We start from the raw sequence: 17,958 nt of genomic DNA, 5'->3' as shown, positions 1-17,958 counted from the left end.
TGTGCTAATTAGTTTCTCAATGAAGCATCTCATTAAGAAGCTTAAAACACTTCTCATGTAGACTTAATGATAACAAGTGAGACAGAGTCGGTGGAAATGGTTTATCCAGAGAAGAGGAAAGAAGCAGAAACCCATCTTCAAACTATAACTTCTCAGAGGAGGGAGGAAGGCATAAAGGTCAGGAGTAAATGTGAAAGATACCCTGCCACTATGAATAACACCACTGACTTTCTGTGCCAGAGTGCCTTTCACGTGACACACAGCTGACACCAAGTTGCTTACACAGTGACGCAGACTTGCCAGCACATGGCTGAGCAGTCCTGGGCTCTGCTGTAGTCTACTCCTGGCAGGCTGCCTTCATGGTGTCCATGGTGAAGAGCCCTGATGGTACTCTGGCAAAATGTTTGATGAGTATGCTGGAAAGGCATAATCTCTCCAGGATGGCAGGTCCGTCAAAAAAGCTCACAAGATCTGCCTCAGTGTTCTCAAACACTGATTAATACCCAGTGTCCTGCCCTCCTTGGAACGAGCTTATCATGGGCGATTGCATTAAGATTTCAGTTTTTCTGAGTTCCGCAGACATCCTAAGGGGCAGCTGCTGTCTCCCAGGTCTGCCAGGAAGTTGCTCTCAGGCAGGTAGTGCCTTGGAAAGTGTTCTTCCCCTCAGAGCAAGGAGCTGCATGTACTAAACAGTGACAAGCGACCTGAAGACACAGAGAGCATCTGAACCAAGCTCGGTTATCTTTACAGCGTTCTGTATTTTCTGGTTATAGAATTGTAGAATAAAATACAACTCATAAGGTAAGGGTGTTGGGGTCTAAATCTCCGCTCACGTCCAGACAGAACACACCAAATCAACATGGTTCCACGTGGAGAGGTTTAATGAGAGAAGCAGAGTAGAAGAGGGGAGAAGTAAAGGCCGGCCATGAGCAGGTGGAGGGAGGTGGGGGATGGGGAGAGAAGGGACAAAGAGAAGAGGGTGAGAGAGGAGCAAGAGTGAGAGGAGGAAGAGAATGAGGAGGGGGCAAGAAGCCCCCTTAATAGTCAGGCACGGCTGGCCGTTGCCAGGCAACTGTGGGGCGGAGCATACCTGGCTGTTGCTAGGTAGCTGTGGAGGCGGAGCTTAGACAGAATAATAACAAAGGGGTTTTTTTTCTTCTTCTCAACTTAGCAAGGCAGTTTTAAGTTCAATAATTTGTATACAATCGTGATTCCAAGAAGGACTCGATTATGTTTAGTTAACAAACTGAGTGAGGACTCGAGACAGTTGAAGTCCCCTTAATACGGAGCAGCAAGCAAACACAGAACGAGCTACCATGATAACAACCTTCAGCAGACAACATGTTCAGGATGAGTGTACTCAGCTATGCGCTTGAACTACACACAGCCGCCCAGCCTTGGCCAGGAGACCCCCGCAGCCCACAGTCCCTGAAGGCACAGACATGAATGTGCTCACTGAATTTCATCTCTGTGTCACTAGAATTTTGCAAGTGGATCAGTTGGCCTGAAGACAGAAGCATTTCCAAATCTCACTGTGCAGGACGCCTTGCAAGTGAGCTGTTGGGAGATCAGCCCTGGGCTTTCTGTACTGAACCGGTGAAGGAAAAGAAGAACAGAAGCATTTCCTACACCAGTGACACCCTGAAGGAGTCATCTTCAAACATGGTTTCAAGTCTAAAAAAAAAGTGCCCAGTGCTGGGCTGACCAAAGGAGCAGCGTTTGAAACCGTGTGACTTTCTGTGACAGCTTCATGTTGACTTCCCACTTCTGAGGACCACCAGCAGATAGACTGGCTGTCACACTTATGTCCCAGCATCCCTGGGAGACAAAGGAGGTATGTAACAAGACAGTGCCTGACTCTAGCTTCTCTGAAAATCCTGTTCTGTTTCCTTCTCCCACAGTGTTCTCTGTCAGAAACTGGGTACAGGGCTTGCACTTAACTTCAGCAAGTGAGACAAGAGCTCGTGCCCTTGGAATATGATTGGCAGATGTCCGGATCTGTGCCAGGCAAGTCCAGCAGTGCCCAGCAGATGTTATTATCCCAGAAAACACGACAGCACAGTCCTCGTCACCCCACATCTGACTACCAAAGCCCAGGAGAGGGAACACTGAAGTGTCAACAGACAGTGCGAGTTGGTGCAAGATACTGTGAAGTTCAGTCTCTATGCCGAAGGGAAGGGAATTCTTAAAGAAGAAAATAAAATACATGTAAAATGGCTGAAAGCACACTCTTCCTTCAGTGATGCTTCAGTAGTTTGTCTTACTCTCAAAGCACAATTGTGCTGTAGGGTTTGCCATTGAAGGCAGAGTGCACATAAAACCTCCCCAGAACCTCAGAGCACAGCTTTCTCTTCTTTCTTTCTTTCTTTCTTTCTTTCTTTCCTTCTTCCTTCCTTTCTTTCTTTCTTTCTTCCTTCCTTTCTTTCTTCCTTCCTTCCTCTCTCTCTCTCTCTTGCTTTCGTTATTTATTTATTTATTTATTTATTTTATTTAATTAATTAATTAATTTATTTATCTATTTTTTAAAAAGGACTCTACAGACAGTTTTAGCAATGGCATCAGCCTGGGTAGTGGCTATGAATGGGGAGGGGGGGAGTTGGTGCTCAACCTGGGTAGTATGTGTGTGTGTGTGTGTGTGTGTGTGTGTGTGTGTGTGTGTGTGTGTAGGCGTGATGCTTACTCGAGACTGAACATAAGAAATACCGAGAGAACAGTCTACGAGGTAAGGCACACCAATGGCTATCAGCAGGGACAAGGGATTCTGCAATGGAGTCATCAGGAGTGAAGCTTCCCTGGGACACACAGAGTGAGACTATGAAGGGAGGAGATCCCACTACTTGAGGATGTTTTTCAGAGCAGACCTGGACAGGGAAAGTGTATGCTTAGGTAGGAGGTGAACCCTCCATGAGAAAGTCTCAGGCAGCTGTGGAGCCTTCTGCCAAATGCGGGTGTTTGCAGAAAGATTCACTAAGCTCAATCAGATGTAGAATCTTGCAATCCCCTTTCGTGGATGAAAAATCGAAGGCACAAAAAAAGGGGATGGAAAGCACAAGTATTTAAAAGGGGGGGGGAGACTTACAGTGCATCACTAACATGGCCACAGTGATTCTAGGAAGCAATGCAGACTCGAATTACTGGAGAAATTTAACAAGGAGCAGAAGTAGCACGTGCAGGACGTGCCGTACGCTATTTATAGGATGGTTGAAGGTATTACTTTTAAATTCTATGCCTGGTAAAATACCCATGACAAACATCTAAAACATAACAGAGAAATATAACTTCCATGAAAAATAAAACACAGGGAAAAAAGAAAGCAATAAAATGTCAGAACATTCAAAACATGAAGTAAAAGGGAGGGGGGGTTACATGGATGAAGGTTCCACACAGACAAGGCTTCAGCAGCAGGTAAAGACTCCTGCAAGTTTATATTCAAAAGCAACTTTAGAGATATGTTTACAAAAGGCAGAAACTGCCCTCAGAAAATGGGACTCCATGGGCTCTGAACCCAAGCCTCAACTCCAGATGTAGATAAAGGGCTTGGCCTCACTGGTTTTCTGAGTCTATCTGCACACCGCTTTCTCATTTCCCTGCAAGACTTCTTTTCCTCTTCACTTTATGTCTGTCTTCTGCTTTGTGGCATCCCTGTCTGCAGCAATAACACACTTAGAGTTCCGGATCTGAGAGGTTCTTGGGAATGGGCATATCCTAGCTGTCCATGTTTAGGGGCAAATAATATGAAAACTGCTGTGTGCACTTGAGAGATACCTTTAGGTGTGAGCTGTGTGCACAAGAGAGAGATACCTTCAGATGTGAACTGTGTACACACAAGAGATACCTCTGGATGTGAGCTGTATGCACATGAGAAAAACCAGGTATGAACTGTGCACACATGGGAGATTCCTTCAGGTGTGAGCTGTGTGCACATGAGAGAGACCTTCTGGTATAAATGGGCAAACCCTGAGAGATGAAGAAAGCATAATTCCCTGCTCCCCAAGGCTTCCTGTGAGGAGACAAGCATTCTGGACCAAGCCCGGTTCTGGTGGACTTCCCACATGGATGGGTGACAGAGGCACGGCTCTTTCCATTAAGGGACTTCAAAGTGAATGAAAGAGTAGCGACTTCACTGTCTGAGAATTCACATAAGAAAAAGAAACCCTGCCTGATTTTAGACAAGATTGGTTGTTTAGTTTTGTTTGCTTGCTGTGTTTGTTTTGTTTTGTTTTTATTCTGATCCTGGTCTTTGTTTCCACATAAAAATGAAAAGGGGTTGTTTGAAAGAGTATCCTCAAGTCTCCAGGGTAGAAAGCCCATGTGCATTTATAGCCAAAAGAAGAGAAAAGTCTTTTTTTTAAATCATCAAATGTGGCTGCTTCAGCAAACAGAACAAGGAATCACAGCTGATGGAGCTCCTGACAGTTCAATGTGTTGAGCCATCTTGGAGCCGGAAAGGACTTAGAGGCCGGCCATCCAGAGAGCCCCAGATGCAGGCTGCCCGGAGGTCCGAAGGCAACCAGGAGCCCTTCTGGTTCTTTTTTTTTTCCGGGGCTGGGGACCTAACCCAGGGCCTTGAGCTTCCTAGGCAAGCAGTCTACCACTGAGCTAAATCCCCAACCCCCCAGGAGCCCTTCTGAAGCACTGGTTTAGAATCTGCCTTTTGGTTGCCATCCTGTAACCCGATTCAGGTGCTGATTGCAGGGTAAAGGCTCATAAGTAGTATTCTTATAATATAAGAATCATCTGAGCTATTTAAGAAGCACGTTTCCCAGAAAAGTAATCGATTTTTTAAAAAATTTTTGCATGCATAAAAACAAGGCAGCAAAGTTATTTTTCTTTTGCTTTGTTTTACCTTTTTTTCAGACTTCAGAGAACAATAAAACAAGAGTTCCTCGTGTGTCACTTGCCTTTCTCAGGAAGAAATAAAAAGGACTGGGTATGTAAGCGCATTGACAACTTCAGCTTCAGGGGAGAAATTCAGATTTCTCTTTCTAAAGGTTAGAGATGTTTGCATGAGGGATCGACTTGCAAATTTTCTCTACTCCCTTTTCAAATTTCTCTGTGGAATCTCTCTGCTGTTCCTGCACATTGGAGGGGACTGGGACCCACCTGTGTATAACCTTGGGTTGTAGCAAGGCAGAACATCCAGAAAAGGAGCCCATACCCAAGGCTACAGTGCTCAAGCACAGTCAAAGGAAGCAAGTGTTACCTTGACAACTGTGTTAACATGAGAGGTAAAAGTGTGAGTTAGGAGAAAATGAAAATTTAAATTAAAATGTCAGCAGTAGAGAAGCAACAATCTTTTATGCGGTTTACAGTAAATGAGAAAAGAATTCTGTTAGCATGTAACTCTATGGAAGAGCAGGGATACAGAAAGGGAAAGACAGAGAAGGAGAGGGAGGAAGAGAACAAAATGGAGAGGAAGATGTTAGATGGATAGACAGATGATAGACAGATGATAGATAGATAGATAGATAGATAGATAGATAGATAGACAGACAGATAGATTAGAAAACAGATAGAAGATAGATTAATAGGTTATAGATATAGATAGATTATAAATGATAATAAATGATAGTCAGATTATAGATTATAGGTGATAGATGATAGATAATACATAGTTGGATAGATAGACTATAGATAAAAATATATAGTTGGATAGATAGGTAGATTATAGATAGATGATAGTAGAAATAGATATATTAATAGACATGATAGATATATAGATTGATTGATTGATTGATGATAAAGAGATGATAGGGATCTTGTGTTTCTAAGTCCATTTGGAATTACCTACAAACCCTTTTTACTATCTATTATATATTATTACTATTTAGTGCCCTTTAAAATGTATCCTTAGAGGGCAGGTTATTTTAAAAAGGAAATTATCTTACAACAATGATGCATTAGAGGATATTTTTCCTAAGCCCAAGTTACCTTAAAGCAAACAGCACTGAGATGAGGTTTGTTCTAACATAATTCAGGGGCCAGGAGAGCCTGGAGTCTGATTCTTCTTGGAAAGATGAGGTGCTGCGAAGAGAGAGGTGGCTTAAATATGTGCTCCTCAGTAATGAGCAGCATATCATATAGAATCTTCCTTAAATGCTGCATTCTGTGACCTGAGATAAGAGTAAAAACACCCGATAGAGGGGCAGGAGAGCGGGACAGCTCTCATTACACACGCAAATGGCGTGTCACATTATGAATTAAATTCAATTTTCTTATTGAATATATTCTTCATCTTATGAAGGATTCAATAAAGTGTGCAACTGGCAATTCTGCTGGTCCTGGTATTGTGTCTTATATAATAATATTAAAAATACATGTAGGCTCACAGAAAAACCCAGTCCATACAATGCTCTCCTTGCAAGCTCAAGGGGCTTGTGATCAGTTCCTGGAACCCACATAGAAAAAGCCAGTGTGGAGATATGGGCTTGTCATCTCAGCACTGGGGAGGTTGGGACAGGTGGGTCCTGCAGATCTGGGGACAATCAGTCTAACCTACTTGGGAAATCCCAGGCCACTGAGAGCTCTTGTCACAAAGAAAAGGAGAATGGTCCCTGAGGGAGAACACTGGAGACAACCTCTGTCTTCCACGTGTACTCATACAAGCACACGTGAACACTTACCCATACATGAAGGAGGGGACACAGACCCATTATAACAGCTGGAATAATATCATGATATCCAACAATAACAACGACAATGACAAAATCCAAAGGTCAACAAGAAGAAGCTTAGAAACAGTTGTCTGAGTCAAGAATCGGGAATTGAAATTTCTCAAAATATGTTCTCACACAGGGAGGGTTGGCGGCATAAAATTTTTTACCACTGGAAATGTGTAATTAGTAGAAGAATATATTTATGCGTGGTGTGATTTTTATCTTATTCCTATCACACATAAATAGAACCCACTCCATGGTTTTTGAACCCTGACTGACCTAAGTAAGTCACCCTGTACATCGCCATCGGCATTACGCTGTTCTCTGTTTCTTACCCAAAGCCAAGATTCATTCACAGACTTTGAACTTTTTTTAATGCTTATTTTAAAGGCTGTGCTTTAATTAAAAACAAAAAATAAAAACAAAACAGAAGCAACTCCCTTCCTTTTCCCCCTTCTAAACCCTCCCACACACCCCTCTCTGCCCTCCAATTTTATGGCTTTGTTACTGTGTGTGTGTGTGTGTGTGTGTGTGTGTGTGTGTGTGTGTGTGTATTTGTATATACATATATATTCCAAAATATAACCTATTGAGTACAAGTCATGTGACTTGCACACATGTTTCCAGGGCTGACATAAGTGCCCCCTCCCTAAGGACTAGCTTTCCTAGTACCAGAAGCTACCTTGCAAGCAAACAACAGTCCTACCTCGCCATGATGCCTGTAACCATATCAACCACCAGCATGGCACAATAACCCTAAGGGTGTGGTATTGGCCTGCATACCCTGGTGGTAACAAATCGCTCTCTAATTGAACTTCAGACCTGTTCAACACGAAGGAGGGTATGCCTGATAAAGGAAATCTAAGTACTCAGTGCCAGTGAAGTCCTGGTCTTTAGAGGAGAATCTCCAACCACTAGCTTACTAAAGCAGCACCATCCCTAATAAGAATCTATAAACATGTGTCCTTATACCAGTGAAAACTGTAGTCTTCACCCCTCGCTAAAGAAACCTCTCATGGCAGCAGAGACCTCTGCAGAAAACCACAGCCAATCAACATGCAGAGCTGCAGAAACCACAGCCAATCAACATGCAGAGTTGCATAAACCACAGCCAATCAACATGCAGAGTTGTGTAGCCCGGGATACAAAGCCCTGCCACATCTAAAGGCTCAGGGAGCATTGCAGAAGAGGGAGTGGGAAGATTTTAAGAACCCAGAGGATCAGTGACTCTGTCCCCTAGTAATGTCAGACGCCACACTTAAAAAGTCTCCCAAGATGATCTCCTGAACTTGGAGCTAAACAAAGAGAACACGAATGAACACGTGAAATTGTACAGGAAAAAGTCTATGAGGCGTCAATCCTGCACAAAGAGTCACAGGCAACTGAGGCAACTGAACAAAGCTGGGAGCAGGAAAGGTGGCCTTTCCGCGGGGAAAGAGCACGACAATTAGTTGTCTAGTGACTCCCCGACTTTTACAAATCAAATTTAATTGAGAGTCGACCGTGTCTCACTGGTAACTTGTAAATTTTCAAGTCTGAATTTTCTCTGGGCTTAATGATAACCAACTTTCAACAACTATAACTTCTTCCCTAACCTGTTTAGCGCCTGTGATAACCAGGTGCCTTCCACCCCGGTTAGCTGTTAGTACATCAGAGACTAAAACAACGCAATATAAATTTCAAATCAAGTCATCTTCATTTCCCTGGAAAGGTCGGTGTTGCATTCCTTTGTTTCCGTTACCTCTCGGTTTATAAAGAAACAAAAATAGCATAGGTGAGTCTTCAGATTTTATTTCCTCTATTCGGGACTAGAAAATTAGGATATCAGTAGAAGAAACTAAATATATAATTGATGTTCTAAACTCTGTCCAATAAATCATGCTACTTGTGGAAATAAAATTAGATGCTCAGCTGGCAAGTCTGAGAAAGATGCAGGACGAGGACGGCTCACAGGGATACCAGTGCATTTGGAGTTACCGACACACCCCCATCTCAGTTGTTCATTTGTCCAGGCTTCTCCTGGAAGCTGCCCGGAGAAATGCCGTTACCCACACTGCATTTTTATTATTATTAGTTTTCATGCTAATGAGCATTGCAAGTTCAAAAGCAAGCCACAGAACCAAGAAGGCAGAGCCTGAACTACCTGGGTCACCTGCCTCCTGGCAGAGCAATCCAGCTGTCCTTCTGAAATAACAGGACAGAATATATTAATCGTCATGCATTTGTGCTACTTCCCGGAAGATCAATGTTTGTCAGCACGATCCTTGGGCCATGTAAGAAGTAAATGGTGGGGCTGGGGATTTAGCTCAGTGGTAGAGCGCTTACCTAGGAAGCACAAGGCCCTGGGTTCGGTCCCCAGCTCCGGAAAAAAAAAAAAAAAAAAAAAAAGAAGTAAATGGTGAGAGACGGTATCCTTTCAATTAACAGCAGGTAAGAATGTTAATGGGCTGTACCCACAGCCCCGCTGGCGAGCCAGGCCAAGAACAGCGGGGCCTGCATCCCCTTCTGGCCAAGGAAAATCTCTTTTGGACCCTAGGAGATGTTTTAAATGGCGTGCAGTGCCTGCAGACCAGTCATTGTAGCATGTTGGGAGAAAAAACGGAGTCAATCTTTGAAGAACACCGTGTCACCTGTGTTAAATGTGGGGTTGGCAACGGCGTACAAAAGCGTGAGCTTGGGACACAATCACTGATCACTGAGTTTTAAGGGAACTTACGAGCCAGCCCTATCTCGAATCTCAAAGACAACCCTGACTGTGAGGGTACAGCTTAGCTCATAATGGTTGGGATTTCTTAATTGATACAACTCAGGCTACGGGGGACAAAAGCTGCCTAAGCAGAAGCAGGCTGACTGTAGCCAATAGATCAATGGAACAGTGTGTTATATCGGGGAAGTCGAGGCCGCAGGAACTTAGGGCAGGTGGTCATATTGCATTTGCAGGTAGGAATTAGAGAGAGCTATGAGTGTCAACACTCTCTACCTTCTCACTTTCAGCCCAGGGAATGGTGAGGCCCACAGTTAAGGTGGGGCTTAAGATCTCAATTAACCTAATCTATACTAGTATGTCAGAGGACGGACCTCTTCGGGGGCTCTAGATCCTGCGGAGTTGGCAAATATTAAGCATGACACTGGAGAAACAAGGTGATGAGCCACACCCCGTCTTTCTGCCCTACGTGGCATTCATTGGCAAACGCACTAGTCTTTGACTTTGTAGTTTTCTTCATTGCATCCATGGGCACATTCCAAACTCAGCGAGAAGTAGAGAATGTATGTTTGTGTGTGAAAAATAGTGGGAAAGAACACAGAGAAAACAAAAACAATCTCATCTCATCCTCAAGGATGCTTGGCCCCCAGTCCTTAAGTTAGGATGAACATGTGTGTGTGTGTGTGTGTGTGTGTGTGTGTGTGTGTGTGTGTGTGTTATTTTTTCATACATTAATTAATAAAATGTTGAATGAGTCCTGGTTTCTTGCCCATGAGGACTGCCTTTGTGATAGAGTGAAGAAGAAAGGCCTTGAGTTCAAATCCTATACACACTCTATTATATAGTACATACAAGACACAGAAAAAACACTCCAAGGTCGTCTAGAGTGGCCTTCTGAGGCTTCCAAACAGCACAACCCAATTCTCCCATTTTAAAACCACAGTGGGTTTTAAAATAAAGATCCAGTTGCTGGCAAGTTACTCTTTGGACTGTTGTGATTGTGCCACAGAGAAAGCCTTAAACTGATCTCTGGCCTATATGTGTGTTACTCAACGACTATAGCACATGAGTAAACTTAGGTTCCTTTATTTGAAAATCCATTCAGTTCTCTGGGCATGCTGACGTTGGAGTCTAATCCCAGCACTTGGGAGGCAGAGGTGGGAAGATGTCTAAGACGGAGGCCAGCCTGGTCTACAGAGCATGTTCTAGGACACTCAGGGACACACAGAGAAACACTGTCCCGAACACTCCAAAATGAATTCATCAAGTGAAATTAAAAATTCTTTCCATCTGCCCTATAAAAGTGAAAATATTTAAAACTCCTCCAAATAGCCATAACCTTTAAGGTTCATTTCTTTCAAATGGGACTTTCGATATGTCCTTATAAGTTTATATGGTTCTGTTCCCAGCTGACTATCGCTCTGGGGAGCAGGCATGTCCACGCCGTGAGTGCTGTTCGTCTGTCTTTCCTGCCCCACGGTTCAGCTGTGCCTCATCCTGCACTGCATGAGCTCTCCACAGCGCCTTTGCACACTCTGCCGTCTTTGTGTCACAAACGCTCCTTCATTTTTTTTTTTTTTGTGATACTGAGAAAATTCCTACTCACTGCTCAGAACCTTACATATTGTATTGTTCTTTTCTTTCCTCAGATAGCTGCTGAGGCTGTCTACTACAGCCCTAACCAATGTACAGTGAGAGACACCGTCTGCCACTGTCTGCCTAACCTAACTGGGGCATGAGGCTTCAAAGCCAAGGTGAATTCTTCATTTTTTGTATTCATGGTGATTTAGGTTTAGTCAGATGGATGGAAAGTGTCAGGGATTTTCTGAATTTCAGAAAACCATTGTAGGTTTCTCCCAGCAGCAGGAGACATAAAAGGGGATTGACTCAAAGAAAACAACATCAGAAGTTTTTGGAATAAAATTGTACAGATATTCTAACATGACCTTGGGGAAATGCCTAGTGGAAGACACTTGTGTAATTGTATAGGTTGTTCCTAATGAGTTAAGATGACAATAGGTGTACACTGCTTGTCACAGAGGGCAGAGCTATTGAGAGAGGGATGATGACCAGGGCAAGGTCTTCATTCCTGTGACTAATGGGTTCATGGCTGAGTGAGAGTTTGGAAGAGCTTAGTTGGAGAAAACTGGCTACTGGGGAAGTGCCTTTGAAGGCTGTGTTTTGTTCATTTGTATCCGTATCTATTTATCATCTATCACCTGTCTACTAACCACCTATCTTCTATCTTCTATATAACATCTATTTATCTACTATCTATCACCTATTATCTATCTGTTATCCTTCATCTATTTACCTATCATCATAATCTATCATCTATCATCTGTCATCTATCTCCTATCTTCTATTTATATCTATCACCTGCTAACCATCCATCATCTGTTTACCTTCTATATAACATCTATCTATTTATCTATCATCTATCACCTATCTATTATCCTTCATCTATCTACCTATCATCTATAATCTATAATCTATTTATCATCTGCCATCTATCTAGCTAACATCTAACATCTATATATCTCTCATCAATCTATCATTTATGATCTATTTATCTACCAAATATCCTTCATCTAACATCTACCTATCTATCATCACCTCTCCCTCCCTCCCTCTCTCTCTCTGTCTGTCTGTCTCTCTGTCTGTCTTTCTGTCTCTGTGTCTCTTTCTCTCCCTCCTTCCCTCCCTCCCTCCATCCATCCATCCCTCTTTCCTTCTCTCTCATCCTCTCATCAGGAAGGAAGTGAGTTGCCTCTTCTCCACACATTCACAACAGCTTAATACTTTGTGCTGTGTTGGTTCCAAAGCAGTGGGTCCACAGATCCTCTGAAACCATCAGTCAAGTGACCCTTCCCATAGATTTTCAGGTATACTTCTGACAGTGACAGGAAGAAGACTAGCATGGTTTCAATCAAATGATTGTTATATCCTGTGATGTAACAGTGAGGAGATGTTATATCCTCATCTCTCCCTTGTCACTAAGACTTCTGAACAAGCAGAGCCATACTCATGGAAGGCAAAACAAGCATCACATGCATGGGCCTTTGGGTGGCAGCTTCAGTGCTTCCTTCCACATGGGGCAGACTGAATTCTCCCTTAAAGACCCTTCATCACACACAAGACATCCCCTGTGGTGACATCCTTACTTACAGAGTGTCTTTTCCAGTTGACATTAACCTTAACTGTTACCTTTATTTTGGATGGGGCTTTTGAAGTGTTTCAGGGGGAAGAAAAAATGAAGACAGGCAAACAACTACAGGAGGAGAAAGGGCTGAGGTACTTGCTGCTTTCCAGACTCCATTTTCTCTCTGCTTAGTGAAGAATAACATCCCTGTGTTCCAAGAGTCGCCCCAAGCTAGCAGTGTGACCAACAAGGAGCTGCAACGTTTTCCCTAAATTCCACAGGAAGGAAGAAGCCCTGTGCTCCTTCTGAACACCGGTGGGTTCAGACAGCCTCAGGATTCCTTTGGAATAAAGGGTTAGATGTAGCAATAGTGAGACACAGCCTTTTGTTTGGCCTGGAGTGCTAAGGGAAACCATGCCTTCTCTTTCACAGACTGGACACGGCAGCTTCTGGGATCACACAGGCGAGGGTGGGGGTCCTTTCATTTGTATTTATTCCTTCAGCCCACCATAGCAATCCTAAGAAACCTTAACTTTAAAAGTCTGTGTACTGTATAGAACCGGGGAGCAGGGGAACCCAGATGTTGAAGCAAGTTGGCTTTGAAGAGGGATGCCACTCCTTCAGTCTCTGCTCCATTTTTGTCCCTGTATTTCTTTCAGACAGTTACAATTTTGGGTTGAAAATTTTGAAGATGGGTTGTTATCCCCATCCCTCCACTGGGGCCCAGGCTAACTATTGAAGGTGGTCTCTCCATGTTCGATCTCCCCACTGTTGGGCATTTCACTTAAGATCACCCACATTGAGTCCTGGTGGCCTCTCACATCCCAGGTCACTGGGACTTTCGAGAGGTTGCCCCCATTCTCCCCAAGTCCCGCCCGCAGCAGTTGCATATTTCAAGTCATTATCCTGGCCTTCTGGCTTCTCTTCTGATCCTGACCCCCTTTCCCTTCACCCTCCCCTCTCCCATCCAGGTCCTCCCTCCCATGATTATTTTGTTCCCCCTTCTAAGTGAGACTGAAGAACCTTCTCTTGGGTCTTCCTTCTTGTTAAATGTCTTAAGGTCTGTGGATTGTATCATGGGCAGTCTGTATTTTTTTTTTTGGCTAATATTCACTTATCAATGAATACATACCATGCATGTCCTTTTGGGTCTGAGTTGCCTCATTCAGGATGATATTTTCTAGTTCCATCCATTTGCCTGAATCTTACATCTGACTATAAGAGGATCATGTAATTGAGGGAGGTCAGGAATCATGTGACTTCACCTTCTTCATTTGTCTGAGCAAATTTCTATATGGCTGGCTATTTTATATCATTTTTATAATCATAAAGTAACAATTATTATTCACTACAATGTAATATTTTACACTGCATGTTTGTCAAAATATTGTTTGTCCCTTAATTTCCCATTTGCTGGAGTCTGGATCCCGGTGAAGCTGAACTGAGAAATGGTGGGCATTTTAAGAGGTAACTAGGTCATGTGTGCTCTTCACCTTCAGGAAGGGATTAATCCAGTTCTCCTGAGAATGGGTGAGTTGTCATGACAGCAGATGTTACTCTCCAGCCTGGTGCCTGTGTCTCACTTTCTGACCAAGCGGCCTCTATTCCACACACTCCCACTTCTACACTTTGTGCTGTGGCGTTCCCAGCCAAAACCAGAAGCTTGATGCCTTGTTTAATGTGTTTCCAAATCTGTAAGCTGAGTAAATGTTTGCCTTTATGAATTATTTAGCTTTCATTCTCCTCGTACAGACTTTTAAAGAATAGGTCAAGAACACTGTTGAAAGGGGCTCATAACATCCGCCTCATCAGGGCCCTGACACTTTAAACACAGGCAGCAGGCTACATCACTCTCAATGCCAACGGAAATGGACTCACCTTGTCCCTTCAACACTCCAAGCCTACGACACACCCTGTGCCAGTCAGTGGCATGAATGTTTCTAGTCCACTAGAAATTCACAGTGACTCTTTGAATAAAGAGCTCTCACCACTCCATTTCACAGACAAAGAAACCAAGGCTGACACACTTTCTATCCAGCCCAAGTTCCTACAGATTGCATAGTGGGGCCCTAAAGCCAGTCTGAGACATTGCTGTTAACCAATGGTGACCTTGTATATATGCAAATCCAGTTATTGGTGTGACAGCATGCTCCATTTGTAGTCTGATGCCTAGTTTGCAAGTAAACACTATGAGTAACTGTAGCAGTGAGTTTTTGTTACAGTGCTACAGGGCTTTGGCTCTCGGCTGGTCCCATGCAGGCACGCACCTGCCCAGGAGCTATTTTTGGATCCACAAATGAAACACACACACACACACACACACACACACACACACACACACAGAGAGAGAGAGAGAGAGAGAGAGACAGAGACAGAGACAGAGACAGAGACAGAGAGACAGAGACAGACAGAGACAGAGACAGAGAGAGACAGAGGGACAGAGAGACCTAGACAGAGAAGAGACCGACAAACAGACAGACAGACTGAGGTTAGCTTATTTTTAACATGCCTTACTAGCTCAATGGTTGGGCACTTCTAAGCCTTTCTTGGCTAGCACGACCTTCCCTCTGGTACTCCTGGCTTAACGCTTTCTAAATCTACTTTTAACTTTGCTCCCCTGTTTTTTTGCCCTGTAAAGCCTATTGGTCTTTGCTGCCTCAGACGTTTCTGGGCAGCCCTTCCGGGGACCGCTTTCCCTTTACACCTACATGTTGGATGAGCTCCCCTCTGTAAATCTGTCTCTCCCGGGCCCTGGAGATTGTTTCCTCCTACATCTTAGCCCAGGCAACTCTAAGGGTCCCACCCATTCTCCCTTTGCCCAGCCATTGGCTGTGCCGCAATTCTTTATTGCCAATCAAATCCAGATGGGGGCGGGCTTCCTTTTAGCCTGCGGCATGCTGCGAACAGGTTTTTTGGATAACCCAGTTAGCAAGAGAACACCAGCCGCTACAAGTAACCTTTTTTTTTTTAATTTACCGTGTGGTTGGACACAACCAACAGCGACAAGACTGGTGTGGCTTTAATCTTACTTCAGCCACACTTCAAGGCTTGAGTGTGTACACTACATGCACAACAACAGCGTGAGACAACATTCTAAATCAGAAAGCTTTAGAATTCATGGAACCCCAGTGGGTATACACTAGCAAGAGCATTAATCCTTGTCCTAGAAAATGAGTCAAGACCCACCCTAACTGCCACCTCCCTGGTTCGTTCCCTCTGTGGTGTTAGGAGGCCCCATTCGTGGCTGAGGATTCCAGCTATGGGACTTGGCGAGAGAATTTGTTTGACTCAGATGGACTTCAGTGGAAACTGTCGATCTGAGATCCACAGTGGGTAAGATGCCTGAGTGTGCTTGGTCGTCCATATTGGGAACATCCCCTTGCCACCTGACGCCGTTTTGTGCTCTTCCCTCTAAAAGGCTTATCAATACAATTGTAGAGCGAATGGTAGTTTGTTCTGTTGTGTCAATAGTGCCTGGATATTTTACTCAATGTGAGCTGTAGATGTAGAGCTCTTAAGGCGAACAAGAAAAAGTTATTGCTGTGGTTCTGCCTTTCTTAAATGCATTTCAAATACCCAGTGTGTAACCGTTCATGTAGCTGTAGCTCTCACCTCTCAACAAAGAAGCTTCTTTTTAGCATCAGATAGGCAGGGCCACAGAGATCCAAAACCACCAGAAATTCGTCAAGTAAGTGACCCAGGGTGCCCATTCCCAGTGATACATCTCAAGCGCAAGCTCGACACCTAAGGTTCGGGGACATGACGGATGATGGGGCAGGAAGACTGTAAGAGTCAGAAACTGGTGTGAGACAGCATCTTCTACACGTGACACGGATTCCACACACACGAAATCTCAACAACACGGTCACATAAGCGAGACCCGAGCAATGATCACACCCATCGACAAGACAATATGAACGGGGAAATTGCACAAGGTCCACCCTAGATGAGTGAAGGCAGAGAATCGCTGGCTGCTGAGAGATGGGAAATCGGTTTTCTCCAGGGAGGAGCCTCCCATAGGTTATCCAATCCCAGTGGTCAGCACCAAAACATGTACATGCAAACAACAGTACATGTAGTCATCTGTGTGTGTGTGTGTGTGTGTGTGTGTGTGTGTGAATGTAAAACAATAATTAAAGAAGACATCATGAATTTGAAAGGGAGTGGAGGAATTAGAAGGAGAAAAAGGGTAGAAATTATGGAAAAACCATACTCACGTATGAAATTCTCAAAAACAAAAACTTTTCATTAAAATAACATTTTAAAAAACTTTAAATCATTTAGTCTGTATACTTAGAGAAAAATGTCTCAACCTGGAACAGGAATGGTGGGGCAGCCTCTATGTAAATGCAGGAGACAGCACAGCCACAAAAGCATCTCCTACAGAGGGACCTAATTGAGGAGAGGGATCCTGAGAGAACAAGGATTGCTGGTGCAGACAATGCCGGACAATCGGGAACTGCTGTTTAGAAGAGATGATTTCTTGGGACCAATAGGGTGTGGATGGAGGGTGTTAAAGGAGCTTGCAGTAATGTTCAAGATCAGCGTGGGGTGTTTCTCACCTGCTTCCAGAGTCTGTGTCTTTGACTCTGCAGGACCTTACCTCCAACCCCCAAGGACAGGTAGGGTCAGGTGGCCAGCAGTCCAAGGCGCAGGCAACATTAACCTGCTTAATATTCTCAGCCCTTTAATTATCTGTAGCTCAGTGGTGTTTGATTGGCATTGACTTCTGCTTCTTGCAATTCGCGCACACCAAATGAATCAGACAGACCCTCTAGGAGGTAGCTATAGTCAAGAAGCTGCTTCTGCTGCTGCTTCTCCTGCTGAGAGACTTCTGTGCCCATAACCCCAGTCTCTCCCAGCTTCCCTTTCATGCTTTCTTATCCTGTTTCCCACAGTTCACAGTGACATCATTTCCTTTCACTCTTGTTCTCTAATGAGGTCGAGGGCTGTTAGAGTTTTCTGTTCCATCCACCTGGTATTAACAGGCTGTGGCAGGCACAGCTATGACTAAGGGCCAATGATGATTGGGCTGAAAATTATCCTCTTCCTTCTAAGCATCCTTTTAACGTACAATTCCTTTAGAGCTCTGCCACACACTCATAAAGCACATAAATATCACCAAGCATTCTTATTGGTAAAGACAACGTATACTTAAAAGAATCAGCCTAAGAGGAGTATGCGTGAAAATAATCAAACCCCCAAGGAATCCATCAGTTAAAACTTGTCCCGTGTGGTCCTCACCCAAAGAGACCGTGTGAGTTCTATCGACATCTGTCCACTGAGGCAGAGACACAGACACAAGGACCCCTGGAGTTGACGAAACTCCAGCCAAGGTTGGAAACAAGATTGTTAAAATAAAGAGCCTTGATTGCTAAGAATGAAACCAGCTACTGTTATAGTATGACGTGCACTGTTAGGAAGGAAAAGAATCATGCTTTAAGATCGTATAGCTC

General features: G+C 43.9%; 1 long non-coding RNA gene across 3 annotated transcripts; it reads left to right on the top strand.

Annotated features, from left to right (window-relative positions):
- Positions 1 to 282: 282 nt before the first annotated feature.
- On the top strand, positions 283 to 14,226 carry LOC120097573 (uncharacterized). 3 transcript variants are annotated; one of them, XR_015640122.1, is made up of 4 exons: positions 970 to 1,834; positions 4,858 to 4,930; positions 11,010 to 11,114; positions 12,594 to 14,226. It is a non-coding gene; the product is annotated as an uncharacterized LOC120097573 (long non-coding RNA). The 3 variants fall into 3 exon arrangements; XR_015640123.1 differs by lacking the exons at positions 11,010 to 11,114; positions 12,594 to 14,226 and adding an exon at positions 283 to 801 and having other exon boundaries at positions 1,172 to 1,834; positions 4,858 to 6,270; XR_015640121.1 differs by lacking the exons at positions 11,010 to 11,114; positions 12,594 to 14,226 and having other exon boundaries at positions 936 to 1,834; positions 4,858 to 6,270.
- Positions 14,227 to 17,958: the final 3,732 nt, after the last annotated feature.

Source organism: Rattus norvegicus, chromosome 16 (assembly GCF_021556685.1).
Source record: "Rattus norvegicus strain SHRSP/BbbUtx chromosome 16, alternate assembly SHRSP_T2T, whole genome shotgun sequence".
Taxonomy (NCBI): domain Eukaryota; kingdom Metazoa; phylum Chordata; class Mammalia; order Rodentia; family Muridae; genus Rattus; species Rattus norvegicus.
The sequence above is the reverse complement of the archived record's forward strand: the minus strand, read 5'-3'. Positions and strand labels throughout refer to the sequence as shown.